The sequence below is a fragment of the Phyllobates terribilis genome, unplaced genomic scaffold (genome assembly GCF_046119375.1).
Source record: "Phyllobates terribilis strain yellow unplaced genomic scaffold, ASM4611937v1 Scaffold_3__8_contigs__length_932513732, whole genome shotgun sequence".
Classification (NCBI taxonomy): domain Eukaryota; kingdom Metazoa; phylum Chordata; class Amphibia; order Anura; family Dendrobatidae; genus Phyllobates; species Phyllobates terribilis.
In genome coordinates this window covers 528579574-528595070 of record NW_027362763.1, presented here as the reverse complement: position 1 = coordinate 528595070, position 15497 = coordinate 528579574, and positions in this window count along the sequence as shown.

Here is a 15497-nt window from a genome sequence, read left to right as displayed (position 1 = left end):
TTTTGGAGAGTTTTTTCTGAGAAAGAATCGCAGGTTTTGCCTCCCCATAGAGACTATGATTGTTCTATTGAATTTGTCCCTGGAGCGACTCTTCCTAAGAGTCGTTTATTTAACCTTACTATTCCTGAGAGGAAGGCTTTGGAGGAATACATACAGACAAGCTTGGCCGCCGGTCACATTAGGCCCTCTAAGTCTCCTGTGGCGGTTGGATTTTTTTTTGTAAAAAAAAAGGACGGCGGTTTACGTCCTTGTCTGGATTTTCGTGAGATTAACAAAATTACGGTACGCAATCCTTACCCACTGCCATTGATTCCTGATCTGTTTAACCAGTTATTGGGGGCCAAGTGGTTCTCTAAAATTGACCTTAAGGGGGCATACAATCTGTTGCGCATGAAGGAGGGTGATGAATGGAAGACTGCTTTTAACACTCATGTGGGTCATTTTGAGAATCTGGTTATGCCTTTTGGTCTTACTAATGCTCCTGCATTTTTTCAGAATCTGATTAATGACATCCTTAGACCTTTGATCGGTAAAAATGTGGTTGTGTATTTGGATGACATTTTGATTTATTCGCCAGATCTGGAGTCTCATTGGCGGAGCGTGCGTGAGGTATTACAGTTATTAATGGACAATTCGCTTTTTGCTAAGCTGGAGAAATGTGAGTTCGCTGTACAGAGAATTAGTTTTTTGGGCTACATTATCTCCAGCAAAGGTTTTGAGATGGATCCGGTTAAGGTTCAGGCTGTGCAGGAATGGCCTAGGCCTATTGGTTTGAAATCGATACAGAGGTTTTTGGGTTTCGCCAATTACTATAGAAAATTCATAAAAATTTTTTCTAGTATTGTCAAACCTCTGACTGATCTCACCAGGAAAGGTGCTGATGCGGTTCAGTGGTCTTCTGAGGCCATTGAAGCTTTTGTGTATCTCAAGGAGAGGTTCACCTCTGCTCCCATCCTTATGCAGCCTGATGTTACTAGGCCGTTTTTGGTTGAGGTTGATGCTTCCTCTGTGGGGGTTGGCGCAGTATTGTCTCAGGATAACGGGGATGGATTACATCCCTGTGCCTTTTTTTCAAAAAAATTTTCGGAGACTGAACTGAATTACGATATTGGTAATCGGGAATTATTGGCTATTAAACTCGCATTTGAACACTGGCGCCACTTCTTGGAAGGTGCGGAATTTCCCGTTCAGGTTCTTACGGATCATAAAAATCTGATATATCTTGATGCTGCCAAGCGCCTGAATGCCCGTCAGGCTAGGTGGGCACTGTTTTTCTCGCGGTTTAATTTCTCCGTTACTTACATCCCTGGTACTAAGAATGTTAAGGCGGATGCCTTGTCTCGCAGTTTTTCTCCCATAGTCGGTGGTGAGAAAGAGGAGAACATTTTACAAGAAGGTGTTGTGATAGCTGCTTTAGACTCCGTTTTGGAAGATGAGATTCTTAAAGCTCAGGAGAATGCCCCATCTAACACTCCTCATGGGAGGTTGTTTGTGCCTGGGACCTTTAGGAGAGATTTGTTTGTTGAGTGTCACGAATCTCGGTTGGCAGGTCATCCCGGAATCTCTGAGACCAAGAGACTGGTGGGTCGCAGTTTTTGGTGGCCTGGATGGCAGAAGGAAGTCATTAAGTGGGTGCGCCAATGTACTATATGTGCTAGATCTAAGTCCTCACATACTCCTGCTGCGGGGTTGCTTTGTCCTTTGGAGGTCCCCAGTGCTCCTTGGACACATTTGGCTATGGACTTTATAACTGACCTTCCCCCCTCTGAGGGTTTTACTGTCATCTGGGTGGTCGTGGACCGTTTTAGCAAGATGTGTCACTTGGTTCCCTTCGTCAAACTGCCCTGCGCTAAAACTCTCGCTAAGGCCTTTGTCAAGGAAATTGTCAGACTTCATGGCGTTCCTACTGACATTGTTTCTGATAGGGGTCCTCAGTTCGTGGCTCGTTTTTGGCGTGCCTTTTGTGACAGGTTGGGAATTCATTTGTCGTTTTCGTCCGGATATCATCCTGAATCTAATGGCCAGACAGAAAGGAAAAACCAGGATGTTGAGCAGTTCTTGCGTTGTTTTGTGGCAGACAATCAAGAGGGGTGGTCTGAGTTTCTGCCACTTGCCGAATTTGCTCTGAACAATCATACATCTTCTTCTGCTGGTTGTTCGCCTTTTTTTTGTTGTTCTGGGAGACATCCGTCGTTTGGGTCGTTCTCCAAGTTGGGATCTGCCGTGCCTGAGGAGGAGAATTTTTCCGGTGATTTGGAAAGAGTTTGGACGGATGTGCGTGGTAATCTTCAGGAGGCCAACAGAAAATCTAAAGACTACTTTGATAGGAAACGACAGGAGGTTTTGTTCGCTGTTGGTGACATGGTTTGGTTGTCCTCTAGGAATCTGCGGTTGAGGATTCCTTCTAAGAAATTGGGTCCCAAGTTTGTAGGGCCCTTTAAGGTGCTTCAGGTTGTCAACCAATCTGCTGTTAGGTTGGAGGTTCCTACCTCCTGGAGAATTAATCCGGTCTTTCATGTCTCTCTGTTAAAAAAAGCTGTTGTGTCGGATGGTGACGCCTCTGCCTCTGTTCCTCCGGTGGTGGAGGACGGGGAATATGAAATTTCTCGCATCCTTGACTCTAGACGGTATAGAGGTAGTTTGCAGTATCTTGTGGCCTGGAAAGGTTTCGGACCCGAGGATAACTCTTGGGTGAGGTCAGATGATGTTTCCGCGTCCAGACTTATCAGAGCGTTTCACAGGAGATTTCCTGATAAGCCTGGTCCTAGGGGATCCGGAGGATCCTCTTAGAAGGGGGGGTACTGTTAGAACCTTGCTGTTAGGTTTTTTTTTCCTTTGCTGGTCACATGACCTTGTTGGCCTATTTAGTCCTGCTCCGCCCTTCTGGCTTTGCTGGACTTCATTGTATATCTACTTTCTAGCTAGCCTGTGCTCTGTATCTAACTCTGTTAGTTTGCTTGGTCTACGGACCTCTATGTTCTATCTATTTTGTTTGTTCGTCTGTCTGCTACTATTTCTGTTAGGAGGTGTCCCATATTCCTCCCAGTCCTTAGTACTTGTAGGGATTCCCTCCCCACATCTATAGGTCTCCGTACAGACTAGATTAGGACTTTAGCAGGTCTGATCGCAGGATCAGGTTCCCTGTTACATCGTAGGGATTCAGCTGAGTCCTATAGTAGGGACAGATCTCCTCTCTTTCCTTAGCTTTGGTAGCAGAACATAACAGTATCGAATCGAGATGGTTTGGGGTGAGCTGGACCGCAGAGTGAAGGCAAAAGGGCCAACAAGTGCTAAGTATCTCTGGGAACTCCTTCAAGATTGTTGGAAGACCATTTCCCGTGACTACCTCTTGAAGCTCATCAAGAGAATGCCAAGAGTGTGCAAAGCAGTCATCAAAGCAAAAGGTGTGAATGTACAATTTTCCCAGTCATGAAAATACAGAAAAATCTTTAAATGAGAAGGTGTGTCCAAACTTTTGGTCTGTACTGTATATATATATATATATATATATATATATATATATATATATATATATATATATATACCATGAGTTGGAATTGGAGCTGTGATTTGATTTGTGTGATCTGATGTCATCTGTGACAAAGTGGTAACAGTGGTGGGATCTGTTTGACTCCCACCCGCTGTTCTCCTTGACAGCATTTTTTTTAAAAAAAAGGAATAATGGCCAAACCATCCTAGGAAACCCCTTCGGAAATGCCAATCATAGAATTAGATGCCCCGATTAATCAAGAACTGTGTTGTTCGTGTTGATCTTGATGAGAGGGTGTACTGGAGTCGGATGCTCCTGATTCATGAAGAAGCGTACACCTCTTCATGAATCTGGAGCATCTGACAAGTTGGGTGCTCCTCCATGTACTACGCTAGAAATCCCACTCCATTTCTGCATAGCTGGTTGAAACTGGAGTGAAGATGCTAAACTTTTGCGACTTTTTAAAACTTTTGCGCCAGAATTCGGGTGCAAAGCTTTGATGTATTGGACCCTTAGTGTGCAAACATATACTCAACATTGTAAAAAAAAAAGTCTATAAGTTTCAGGCTTCCCTAGTTTATACATTTATGTCTTATTGATTTGACATGCCATGAATATCTGTTTTTCACATCGCAGCTACTAAAATCTCAGCAATCAAGAGAAGGGATACCACATTCTTCCTTTCCCCTTTACAGAATGGCCACATAAGCATTGTTTCTATACATTAATATCTATATTTCTGTAACTACCATACAACATAGAGTGAAGTGACCATGCATGTTTCCTCTTCTCGAGCATGAACACAAAGCAAAACAGTTGCCATTTTGTGAGGTCATACCCTTAACAATTGACAAATCAATATATTGTAAATGTGTCGCATGGGAAAATGTAGCTGATTTATCGTAAGATCCCTGCTTTACGATATCTTGTCACTGTCTTAACATTTAAAATTTCTATCGGTATAAGTATAGTGTACTGTCTGCTAAGTTGTTACTGGTGTTGAGTTAAATACTCAATAAGTCTTAATTTTAGAACAATTCAGAGAATGTTTGATAGAGCAAAGAACTGTAATCGGCTTTGACTTTGACTTTTAGATAGATGGAAATATTCCTAGACTGTGAAGTTGTATTATACCCTGGAAAAAGGGTCCCTTGAGGTTGATATTGGCAAAGCTCATTTATCTTGTGAATCACAAACTATAAAACAACCTTCATTTTATGGTATTCTAGCATTGGGAAGGAAGGTTGGAAAGAAAGAGGTTAAGTGTTTTTTCAAAATACATATACCGATATTAGGAGGAAGAAAATAGTCACATTGAAAAAAGTAAAAAATAATTAGGTAAACTGTATGTTAAATACACATGGATTTATAGGGAGCTTGACATACGAAAATTGCCTATGAACCTAATCCCAGGTTCCTGCAGGCAATTATATGATAATTACAAAATTTGTAGCTAAACTATTTGTGTAGTGGTTTTGCTATAATTAAAAAGTAAAAAATTCCCTCTGTGAATGGAAAACCGTTACACCGAGTCGTCAGGACGGTACAATATATTAGCCCAGTCAATGAGTCATGGTATGAAAAAAAAGAGAAATAACTCCTTTACCTTTAAAGGGAACCTGTCAAGTAAAATATATATGGCGTTAATCTACAGGTTCATTGCCTTCTGACTTCGTTCAGGCACACTGAGAGCCCGGCTGCCGAGAGGAAATTAACTTTATTCCCCGGCAGCGTTTGGCTTCCAGTCATAGGGGTGGTACCAGCGCGGGTTCAGTCACCACTCTGTGTATAGAGAGCGGCATGTGTAACCGCGATCCCGGCACTGACTACCAGTCGGCCCTAATGCTGATCTTACTGTCAGTCAATGCAGGATCAAAGTTACAGCCGCCACTGAACCCAGGCCAGCGCTGCCCCTGTGACTAAGACCAAACACGAGGGAATAAAGTTAATTTTCTCCTGGCAGTAGGGCTCTCAATGCGGGTGACGCGCCCCCTGGGCCTGTGTTGTGCAGGGGAACCCGGAACCGGGCCTGTTGTAGAATGCTGGGGGTTGTAGTCTCCGTGTGGCGGTGACCCGGTCCGTGCCCAGGGTGGTCAAACCAGTGGCAGTCTATTTGTATTGTAATAAGTGTCCGACTACGCCACCCGTGGATTGCGGTCAGTGGGGACCGCCGCTGCGCTGCAGACCGCTGAGGCTGATGTTGTTTGCGCAGCCGAGTATGGGATGACTCCCCACGGGAGAAGTATTGCCTCAGGGCAGCTAATGTGGAAGATGATGGGAGTGATGGTCTGAGGGTCCCAGTTCTAATGGTGCAGGAGCGGCAAGGAATCACAGAGACGGGAGGTGCAGTTTAGGGTCTTTACTGATGGTATAAAGCAGACCCTCCCGGGAGTACTGGCTAGTATAAGGGGCCTGGTCAGTCTGCGAGCAAGCAGGAGTTCCCCTGGCCAGGTGGAGTTGTAGGCCTCCCCGTTAATCTGCACTCTTCCTGGCTACCTTGCTGTCAGCGGTTACAAGTAGCCCACGTCCCTGAGTATACTGTGTGGTGCTCACCCGTATGGCTGGTGACTTGAGGCCTTCTGTTAGCCTCCGCTCCTGGATGGCGGCGCTGGTCCCTTCTTTGTGACTGAGCCTCAGGGCTTCTATGGCCAGAGGACCTGGAATCCCCTGCCGGCTGGTTTCTGCTGCTGGGTGTATATCAGTCCCCACAGCCTCGGACTCCTGTGTCCGGCTTTAGTATCTTCGTCCAGGGCGAACTCTGCTCAGCTCCAGCCCCTGCACTTCTGCTACAGCTCCTACAGAGCTCCTGTTCTTGCTTTCCCTGTGTCTGGAACTGTCTGTAGCTCCACTCTGACTCTGACTGCAGCTTCACTCACTAATCCCGCCCCAGACCCAGTTTATAAGGGCAGATTCCTCCCCTCCCAGGTCTGGGCGGACCGTGTTGCATGTTTAGGGATCCTGACCAGAGAAACCTCCCATCTGCTCTCAGACATAATATCTCTATTACTGTGGCAACCAGACCCCTGGGGTGTCACATTCCCCCCTAGTAAATTTTAGTACTCCGGGACTAAACACATTTTTAAAGAAACATAAATACAAGGTATAACAATAATAAGACAACATATTTACAAGAAGCTTTAGTCTGTAGAGGTCACGGCGTTTCCGTGACCGGGTGTCCATATCACCCAAGGTGAAGTTTATGAAACAAAGGGGGTGTCCATGTCACCCAACAAGGCGAAGTCTTGGCACAGAATAGGGGACCTGTCCAAAGCAAACCCCTTGCGTTGTCCTTGGGCGTGGCTGCAAGGGTAGAGCTAGCTACTTTGGGCTGCAAGTAGGCCACGCCAGACAGGTTTTCTCTTCTGCGACCGTCTTCGCAAGAGGCACCAAGGTGCAGCTATCTACAAAACTGTTCCGGTTATCCAGTGTCCATAACCTGTTAGTCCAAATAAATCTGCAGGGTAACTGAGAAACATAATTAGTAACAGGCAACAAACATAAACCATAAACATTTTTCAATAAACAGTCAACTTTACAGTGCACTGGTTTAGATTCTCCAGCGAGCGGGCATCTGACCTCTGGTGACTCTAGTGACTCACTAACTGGTTCTGCACTACAGGGTGTAGGAGGTGTTATGGGCAAGCTGGGCAGCTTTCTGCGCACTCTTTGGCTCACTAGGGGCACAGCAGGCTCACTAATAGCAGAGGATTGATCCTCCTGTACTGCTGGTGTGGACTCTTCTGCCTCTTCTGCCTCTTGGGCCGGCTGCTCTTCCAGCTCTACCGGTTCCTCTGTAGGCACTTGCGGGGCTGGCTGGAGAAAGGTGAGGATGGGTACCACGACAGCGCCGTTTACTTGTGTCCAAGACCGGGGGAAGTCTCCGAGTACGGTACTGATCATTTCTTCCCTTTCCTCTGCGGGTTGAGGGTTTTCTTGATCTTCTTCAGGGCTTTGCAGCTGCTCGGGACACTTCTTCAGGTGGTCTCTGGAGACAATGGCTGTGGTTTCTCCTCCATCCTTACTGATTACGCAGATTTTTGGGTTCTCAAGGCTTGATGTCAGTACGGTGTACGGGTCCTTCTCCCACTGGTCGTCCAACTTGTGGAGCCGCCTCTTCCTCTTCAAGACCTGCTCTCCAGGTACCAGGGGAACAGCGGGAGCATACTGGTTATAAGCCTTCTCTTGCCTTTCTCTAGCTTGAGACAGACTTCGCTCGACGCTCTCCTGTACTTTCCGATACTGCTGCTGCCGTTCTGTATCCCAGTCTGCCTCTGGCGAGGTGTCCTCAGGCGTCAGGACTCCCATATCCAGGTCAATAGGCAGCTTACCAGGTCTTGCTCTCATTAGGTAAGCCGGAGTACAGTTGGTGGAACCTACAGGGATGTGGTTATACAGGTCCACCAGATCGGGCAGTTTCTCAGGCAACAGACTGCGTTCTTCCAGGGGCAATGTTTTTAGCAGATCTATCACCACCTGGTTCATCTTCTCTCAGAGTCCATTGGTTTGAGGGTGATAGGGCGTTGTTCTTATCTTCTTGCAGCCATACAGGTTGCAGAACTCCTGGAAGACCTCCGCTTCAAAGGCTGGTCCTTGGTCTGTCAGCACTTGGTCCGGGTACCCGTGTGGACGGCAGAAGTGCTGCTGGAAGGCTCTAGCTGCTGTTTGAGCCGTTAAGTCCTTGACCGGGACCACCACCAGGAACCGGGAGTAATGATCTACGATTGTGAGGGCGTAGACATACCCAGATCTGCTTGGAGCCAGTTTCACATGGTCCAGGGCTACCAGTTCCAGTGGCTGTCTGGTGATGATGGGCTGCAAGGGAGTCTTCTGGCTGGCACGGTCCTTTCTTCTCAGGTGGCACGGGCCACAGTCTCTGCACCACCTCTCGATGGCTCCTCTCATGCCTACCCAGTAGAACCGTTCACGCAACAAGAACTCCAGCTTCTTCCATCCGAAATGCCCTGCTCCGTTGTGGTATGCCTCCAGAACCATAGCCGCGTCTCGTCTTGGGACCACTACCTGCCAGGTCAACTCATGTGTTCGAGAGTTAACCATTCTTCGGCACAGCTTCTCCCTGTAGAGGAACAGCTTACTTTTCTCCTTCCACAGTTGCTTGGTCTCCTCCGGAGCATCTGGGTCAAGACGGGCATCGGCCTGGGTCAGCATTTCCTTCACCAAATGGACTGCGGGATCACTGTCTTGCGTCTCCGCCCAGTTGTAGTGGGGCAAGGGATTGAACGTCACGGAGCGCCTGTCCTTCACACGGTGGGAATACAGGGTAATCCCATGACGGTGGAACGCAGGGAGCTCAACTTCTTCCAGATCTTCTGGATCTTCCCCTACGTCCGGTAAGTTCGGCATTCTAGACAGGGCATCCGCGTTGGCATTTGATTGTCCTGCCCGGTATTTGATGGTGAATTCAAAGTTGGACAGGCGGGCCATCCATCTCTGTTCCAGGGCACCGAGCCTTGCAGTGTCCAGGTGTGTCAACGGGTTGTTTTCCGTGTACACGGTGAATTTGGAGGAGGCAAGGTAATGCTTGAAACGTTCGGTCACTGCCCACACTACTGCCAGGAACTCCAGCTTGAATGAGCTATAATTCTCAGGGTTCCTCTCCGTGGGCCGTAGCTTTCGGCTGGCGTAAGCGATTACCCGTTCTTTCCCTTGCTGGATCTGGGACAGTACGACTCCTAGCCCGATGTTGCTTGCGTCCGTGTGGAGGATAAAGGGCTGGCTGTAGTCTGGATATGCCAGGATTTCATCCCCCGTGAGGGCCATCTTCAGCTGGCAAAAGGACTCCTCTTCCAGCTTTTCCCACCTGAAGGGCGGCTTCTGGTTTTTGGCTTTCCGAGATTGACCTATCAGGAGGTCCTGCATAGGGGCTGCCATTTTGGTGAAACCGGGAATGAATCTTCGGTAGTAGCCTACCAACCCGAGGAACTGCCGCACTTCCTTTATGCTGGAGGGTCTTGGCCAGTACTTAATCACGGTGATCTTATCAGGGTCGGGAGCTACTCCATCAGCACTCACCACGTGTCCCAGGTACTGCACCTTTGGTTTCAGGAGGTGACACTTGGAGGGTTTCACCTTTAGGCCGTAGTTTGCCAGAGCTTCAAACACTTCTGCCAGGTGTTTCAGGTGGTCCTCGTAGGTCTTGGAATAGACGATGACATCGTCCAGGTATAACAGGACCGTTTCGAAGTTCCGGTGTCCCAGACAGCATTCCATCAACCGTTGGAAGGTTCCTGGTGCGTTGCAGAGCCCGAACGGCATGCAGTTAAATTCGCTGAGACCCATCGGGGTGGTGAATGCGGTCTTCTCCCGGTCCGCCTCTGCTACAGGAACCTGCCAGTACCCGCTAGTGAGATCCAAAGTAGAGAAGAAGTTAGCAGATTTTAATGCAGCTAAGGACTCTTCTATCCTTGATAACGGGTACGCATCTTTGTGTGTGATACGGTTGACCTTCCTGTAGTCTACACACATTCTCATAGTGTTGTCTTTCTTTTTCACTAAGACTAGTGGAGCTGCCCAGGGGCTACAGCTGTCCCTGATTACCCCAGCCTCCTTCATGTCTCTAAGCATCCCCTTGGCGTGTTGGTAGTGTGCCGGGGGTACGGGTCGGTATCTCTCCTTTATGGGAGGATGGTCTCCCGTGGGGATGTGGTGTTCTACCCCCCTTACTCGCCCGAAGTCTAGCGGGTGTTTACTAAACACTCTCTCGTACTCTCGAACCACCCGATAGACTCCCTGTTTCTGGTGTGAGGGAGTGGAGTCAGTACCCAAATGCAGTTGCTGACACCAGTCCTCCATTGGTTTCTTAGAGCCGTTACCTTCCTCTGGTTGAGATGGAGGCAAGGGTTCCACGGCCTGTACAGAATTCTGGTTTATGGTGAACAATTTGGCTAGCGTGGCATACCGGGGCAGGTATACTTCTCTCTCCCCGATATTTATGATGCGAACGGGCACCCTCCCATGGCGTACATCGACCACCCCCCGTGCTGTCAAAATGGTGGGCCTACTGTCTGAGTAGACGGGTTCTACCATTGCTTGGTAGTCTCTACCTCTTAGACCAATAGCTGCCCGGCACCAAATCATCATCTCACTTTTTGGGGGCATGGCAATAGGGAACGGGTCACACATTCTCACGCTACCTATCTCACCACCAGATAGTTCCACCTGTTGCCGCTTCATCAGTGCCCGGATCTCTTTTTGGAGCACACGCTGCTGGCCGGAACTGGCGTTCTTGGCAACCTGCTGTAAAATGAGAATCACCTCTGCAAGACAATTTTCAATCACATTAGTTCCCAAGGTTATTCTAGGGTGACTCTCATGACGGTCTATGTCCACTATTATCAGTCCTTGTGCCGCCAGTTCGACTTTACCGATCTTAATGGTCACCTCTTTGAATCCCACCTGCGGCACGGGCTGACCATTGCTGGCGATGATACTCAGGTCGTCATCTGGGTAGCGGGTTATGTCCGAGTCATTCCAGTACTGCTTGAAGAGCACGTACGGGATGGTGGTGACCTGTGACCCGGTGTCTAGTAGGGCACTCATAGGAATGCCATCCAGTACCACAGGCAAGATTGGACGTCCCCCTACGTATTTATCATGCCAGTTTGATGGGCCTGATGATCTTATGCCTGGGGGTTGGCCCTCTACCCCAGGTTGTGCCCATTTAAATGACAGTACCTTGCCACATGTCCGGGTTGATTGCAGCGGCGGCAGATGGGTTGTCCGTCCTCGTTGTATCTGTCGCTGGGTCTTCCTCTGGCCGGTGGGGTCCTCCTCAGTCGGCGCCACGGGACGTCCTCCGGTCCGGATGCCAGCTGGATCTTTCCTGGAGAAGAGACCTGTAAAGACTGCACAGTTCTGGTTAGCGCGGCAACGCTCTTAGTCAGCTCTTGGACCTGATGGTGCAGGTCTGTAGCCGGGTCACTGTTTAAAGCCTGCGCATCAGCTCCCACAGGCCCTGCAGACAAGGGCGCCGTCTCCTGGTGGTAAGTGATAGCAGGGCGCCTGTGGGTCACAGCGCCACCTGGTGCCGGTTCTCGGAGCACCCGGATGGCTCTGTCCTTGAACTGTGCAAAGTCCAGGTCAGGGTCCTGTAAGGCCATTGCCCGCAACTGGGTTCGGTGGGCATTGCACAGTAGACCCTCAATAAATTGTTCAGTCAACAGCTTATCTTCATTTCCCACGCTGTCAGGGTCTGCCTGCTTAATGGCTCTCAGGGCCTCTTGTAGGTTTAGAGCATAGTCTCTTATACTTTCATGTGCCCGCTGTTTGCACCCGTAAAATCTGAGCTTTATTTCGGCTGAGGTGCGGGTGTCAAATGTGTCTTTCAGCCGGGCTAGTATGTCTCTGACAGTCCTCTTCCTCCCAGGTGGCCAGGACTTTACCTCCCTTTGGGCTGCCCCGATTAATTGGGCCACCAGGATGCTCACTTTTTGCTCTTCTGTGAGGGGGTACACCTGGAAGAGGCTATCCAGTCTTTCTCTAAAGTCATTTAGGGTATGTGACTCCCCTGAGTACTGGGGTAGCCAGGTTGCCCCCGGGATATAGGGCATGGTGAATGGCATGACTGCTGCAGCGGTTGCGCTGGCGGTGGCAGTGGCAGTGGAGCTCCCCTCGGTATCCGGCATCCTCCTTGTGGACCGTGGCCTACCTTGCGATGCTCTTCTTCCGTAGGCCGCGGCTCCGCAGTCGATCGTTGGGGTTGAGGACCTGGCGTCGCGCTCCGATGACGTCAGCGTCGCTCTTCCTCCCTTCCAGGACCTTGTGCAGCGTCAGAGCGTGGGGCGGAGCGTGGGGCGGAGCTTCGGATCTCGCGCGCTTTCGGCGTCCACGCCCCTCTTCTTCCCGTGCGGCGTCCCGAAGATGGCGTCCGAAGGCGGGAAGCAGCTGCGGATGGCGGGAAGAAGGCAGAAGACGGCGGGAAACGGTCCAAGATGGCGTCTGATGGCGGGAATCGGCTCCGGATGGCGGGAAACGACTCCGGACGGTGGGAAACTTCACCACAGGTAAGTATAAAAGTCTCTTTTTCAGGCACGCAGTACCTGGTGGTTGCGGGCACGAAATCCTGCCGACTACGCCCCCTGGGCCTGTGTTGTGCAGGGGAACCCGGAACCGGGCCTGTTGTAGAATGCTGGGGGTTGTAGTCTCCGTGTGGCGGTGACCCGGTCCGTGCCCAGGGTGGTCAAACCAGTGGCAGTCTATTTGTATTGTAATAAGTGTCCGACTACGCCACCCGTGGATTGCGGTCAGTAGGGACCGCCACTGCGCTGCAGACCGCTGAGGCTGATGTTGTTTGCGCAGCCGAGTATGGGATGACTCCCCACGGGAGAAGTATTGCCTCAGGGCAGCTAATGTGGAAGATGATGGGAGTGATGGTCTGAGGGTCCCAGTTCTAATGGTGCAGGAGCGGCAAGGAATCACAGAGACGGGAGGTGCAGTTTAGGGTCTTTACTGATGGTATAAAGCAGACCCTCCCGGGAGTACTGGCTAGTATAAGGGGCCTGGTCAGTCTGCGAGCAAGCAGGAGTTCCCCTGGCCAGGTGGAGTTGTAGGCCTCCCCGTTTATCTGCACTCTTCCTGGCTACCTTGCTGTCAGCGGTTACAAGTAGCCCACGTCCCTGAGTATACCGTGTGGTGCTCACCCGTATGGCTGGTGACTTGGGGCCTTCTGTTAGCCTCCGCTCCTGGATGGCGGCGCTGGTCCCTTCTTTGTGACTGAGCCTCCGGGCTTCTATGTCCAGAGGACCTGGAATCCCCTGCCGGCTGGTTTCTGCTGCTGGGTGTATATCAGTCCCCACAGCCTCGGACTCCTGTGTCCGGCTTTAGTATCTTCGTCCAGGGCGAACTCTGCTCAGCTCCAGCCCCTGGACTTCTGCTACTGCTCCTACAGAGCTCCTGTTCTTGCTTTCCCTGTGTCTGGAACTGTCTGTAGCTCCACTCTGACTCTGACTGCAGCTTCACTCACTAATCCCGCCCCAGACCCAGTTTATAAGGGCAGATTCCTCCCCTCCCAGGTCTGGGCGGACCGTGTTGCATGTTTAGGGATCCTGACCAGAGAAACCTCCCACCTGCTCTCAGACATAATATCTCTATTACTGTGGCAACCAGACCCCTGGGGTGTCACACGGGCACCACACGGTGTCAGAACACAATTAACTTGCAGATTAACCCCATAACTGCTGGTTAATAGCATTTTCCATGGCAGGTTCTCCCATTAATTGATCACTCCAGCCAAGCGATGTCAGCGCTGATGTTTTTAAAATCCAGTGCATACACTTGCATAATCTGGGCTCACAATGCCTCTGTCATGTGCTGTGAACCGAGGTATATACACATCACATTCCTCAAGAACCATGTTACCATATGACGGAGGCATTCTGAACCCAGATCATTCAAGTGTATGCCCTGGATTTTAAAGACATCGGTGCTGACTTCACCTGGCTGGAGCGATCAATCAAAGGTAAAGGACGTTTTTTCAAACTATGACTCCGTAACTCAGCCATCATACCATATCACTCCAATGACAGCAGTTTTTCCTTTATAACTATAACAAAACCACTACACACATCGTTTAGCTACAAAAACATAATATACCGGTAATTATAATTATCATACAATTGCCTGCAGGAGCATGACATTAGCTAGATAGGCAATTTTCTAATTTCTTGCAGGGAATGTTCCAGATCCAGGCTTTTTAACACAGTAGGGCCCTGAGCAAAAGTTAGAAGTGGGGCTCCAAATGCTAACATATTGCACCGTCACACAGAAATATTTTTAGGTTATATGTATATTAAACGATCGCCATCAACTATATTGAAGTTGCTCGGTGCTTATCTGTCTCTTTACACAGGCTAGCAAAGAATGATGGGGACAGAACAATCTATAATAGGTCATTCTGTCCTGATACATATCATGTGACCAGCAGCACAAATCCAATTACCCAAAAATTGAGCATCATTTTGCTCATTACTTGGGTGATTACCAACATGCTGCTGGGATTTATGAATGTGGATGCTACACACACACTGTATGTGACACAAATTCTGTATGTTACATACACACATATATGTATATATATATATATATATATATATATATATATATATATATATATATATATATATATACATATATTTATTGTAAGGTGGCTAATGGTCGCATAGTCAATGGGAGGTATGTGTCACAGAGATGGCTGGCCACTGTGATCTAACCTGAAGTGTTTCTCCAGTGCATGGAAGCACTAAGAGGATCGTTTGGTGCACCTGGGAGCCGAGTTACGGGTAGTTTGAGAGTTGGGCGGGTCTTGCTAGGCACATACCTCACCTCTGGCTGTGGATAACCGCCTTGAAAATGGATGCTGATGTTTGTCACATGGACTGTGCGTCTGGAGGGAGAAGGCCTCCTGTGTGTGGTTGTCTCCAGACTGGGCCGTGTACTGGATGCCTACCAGCCTGTGTGACCACAGTGCTGTCTAACCAGAGAATTTGCTAAAATAACAGTTTTCTTTATTTTTGCCTGCACAAAAGGCTGTTTGTTTGCATTTTGCTTTTGACCGGTTTATGAAGCAAATAAACTGTTATGGACATTTAAAGGAACATGCCTCCTGTTTGCCTCCCATCGCACTCAAGTGAGTACGATCCCTACAATTGGTGTTAGACGTGCGGGCAGCATTCCCAGCAGATACATGTGACTGCTACAAAAAGGACTGCATGTTCTGGGTAAAGTCTGCAGCAAGCCAGCCAGCATCGCCAGACAAGATGGAGGACCTGCTGAAACACCTGGTCCAGTTGCAGCCACAGCATCAGGAGACCAACAGGCTGTTGTTACAGCAGATCCAGCAGCACCAGCAGGAACAGCGGCAGCAGATGCAGCTTCTGGCAACCGCCATCCAGGGCAGGACGAGCACCCCAACCCGAAGTGCAGCTGATGACTCCCACGTCCGGAAGGCGGTAAGATTGGCCTTGCAGAAAATGACCCAGAGGTATGACGTAGA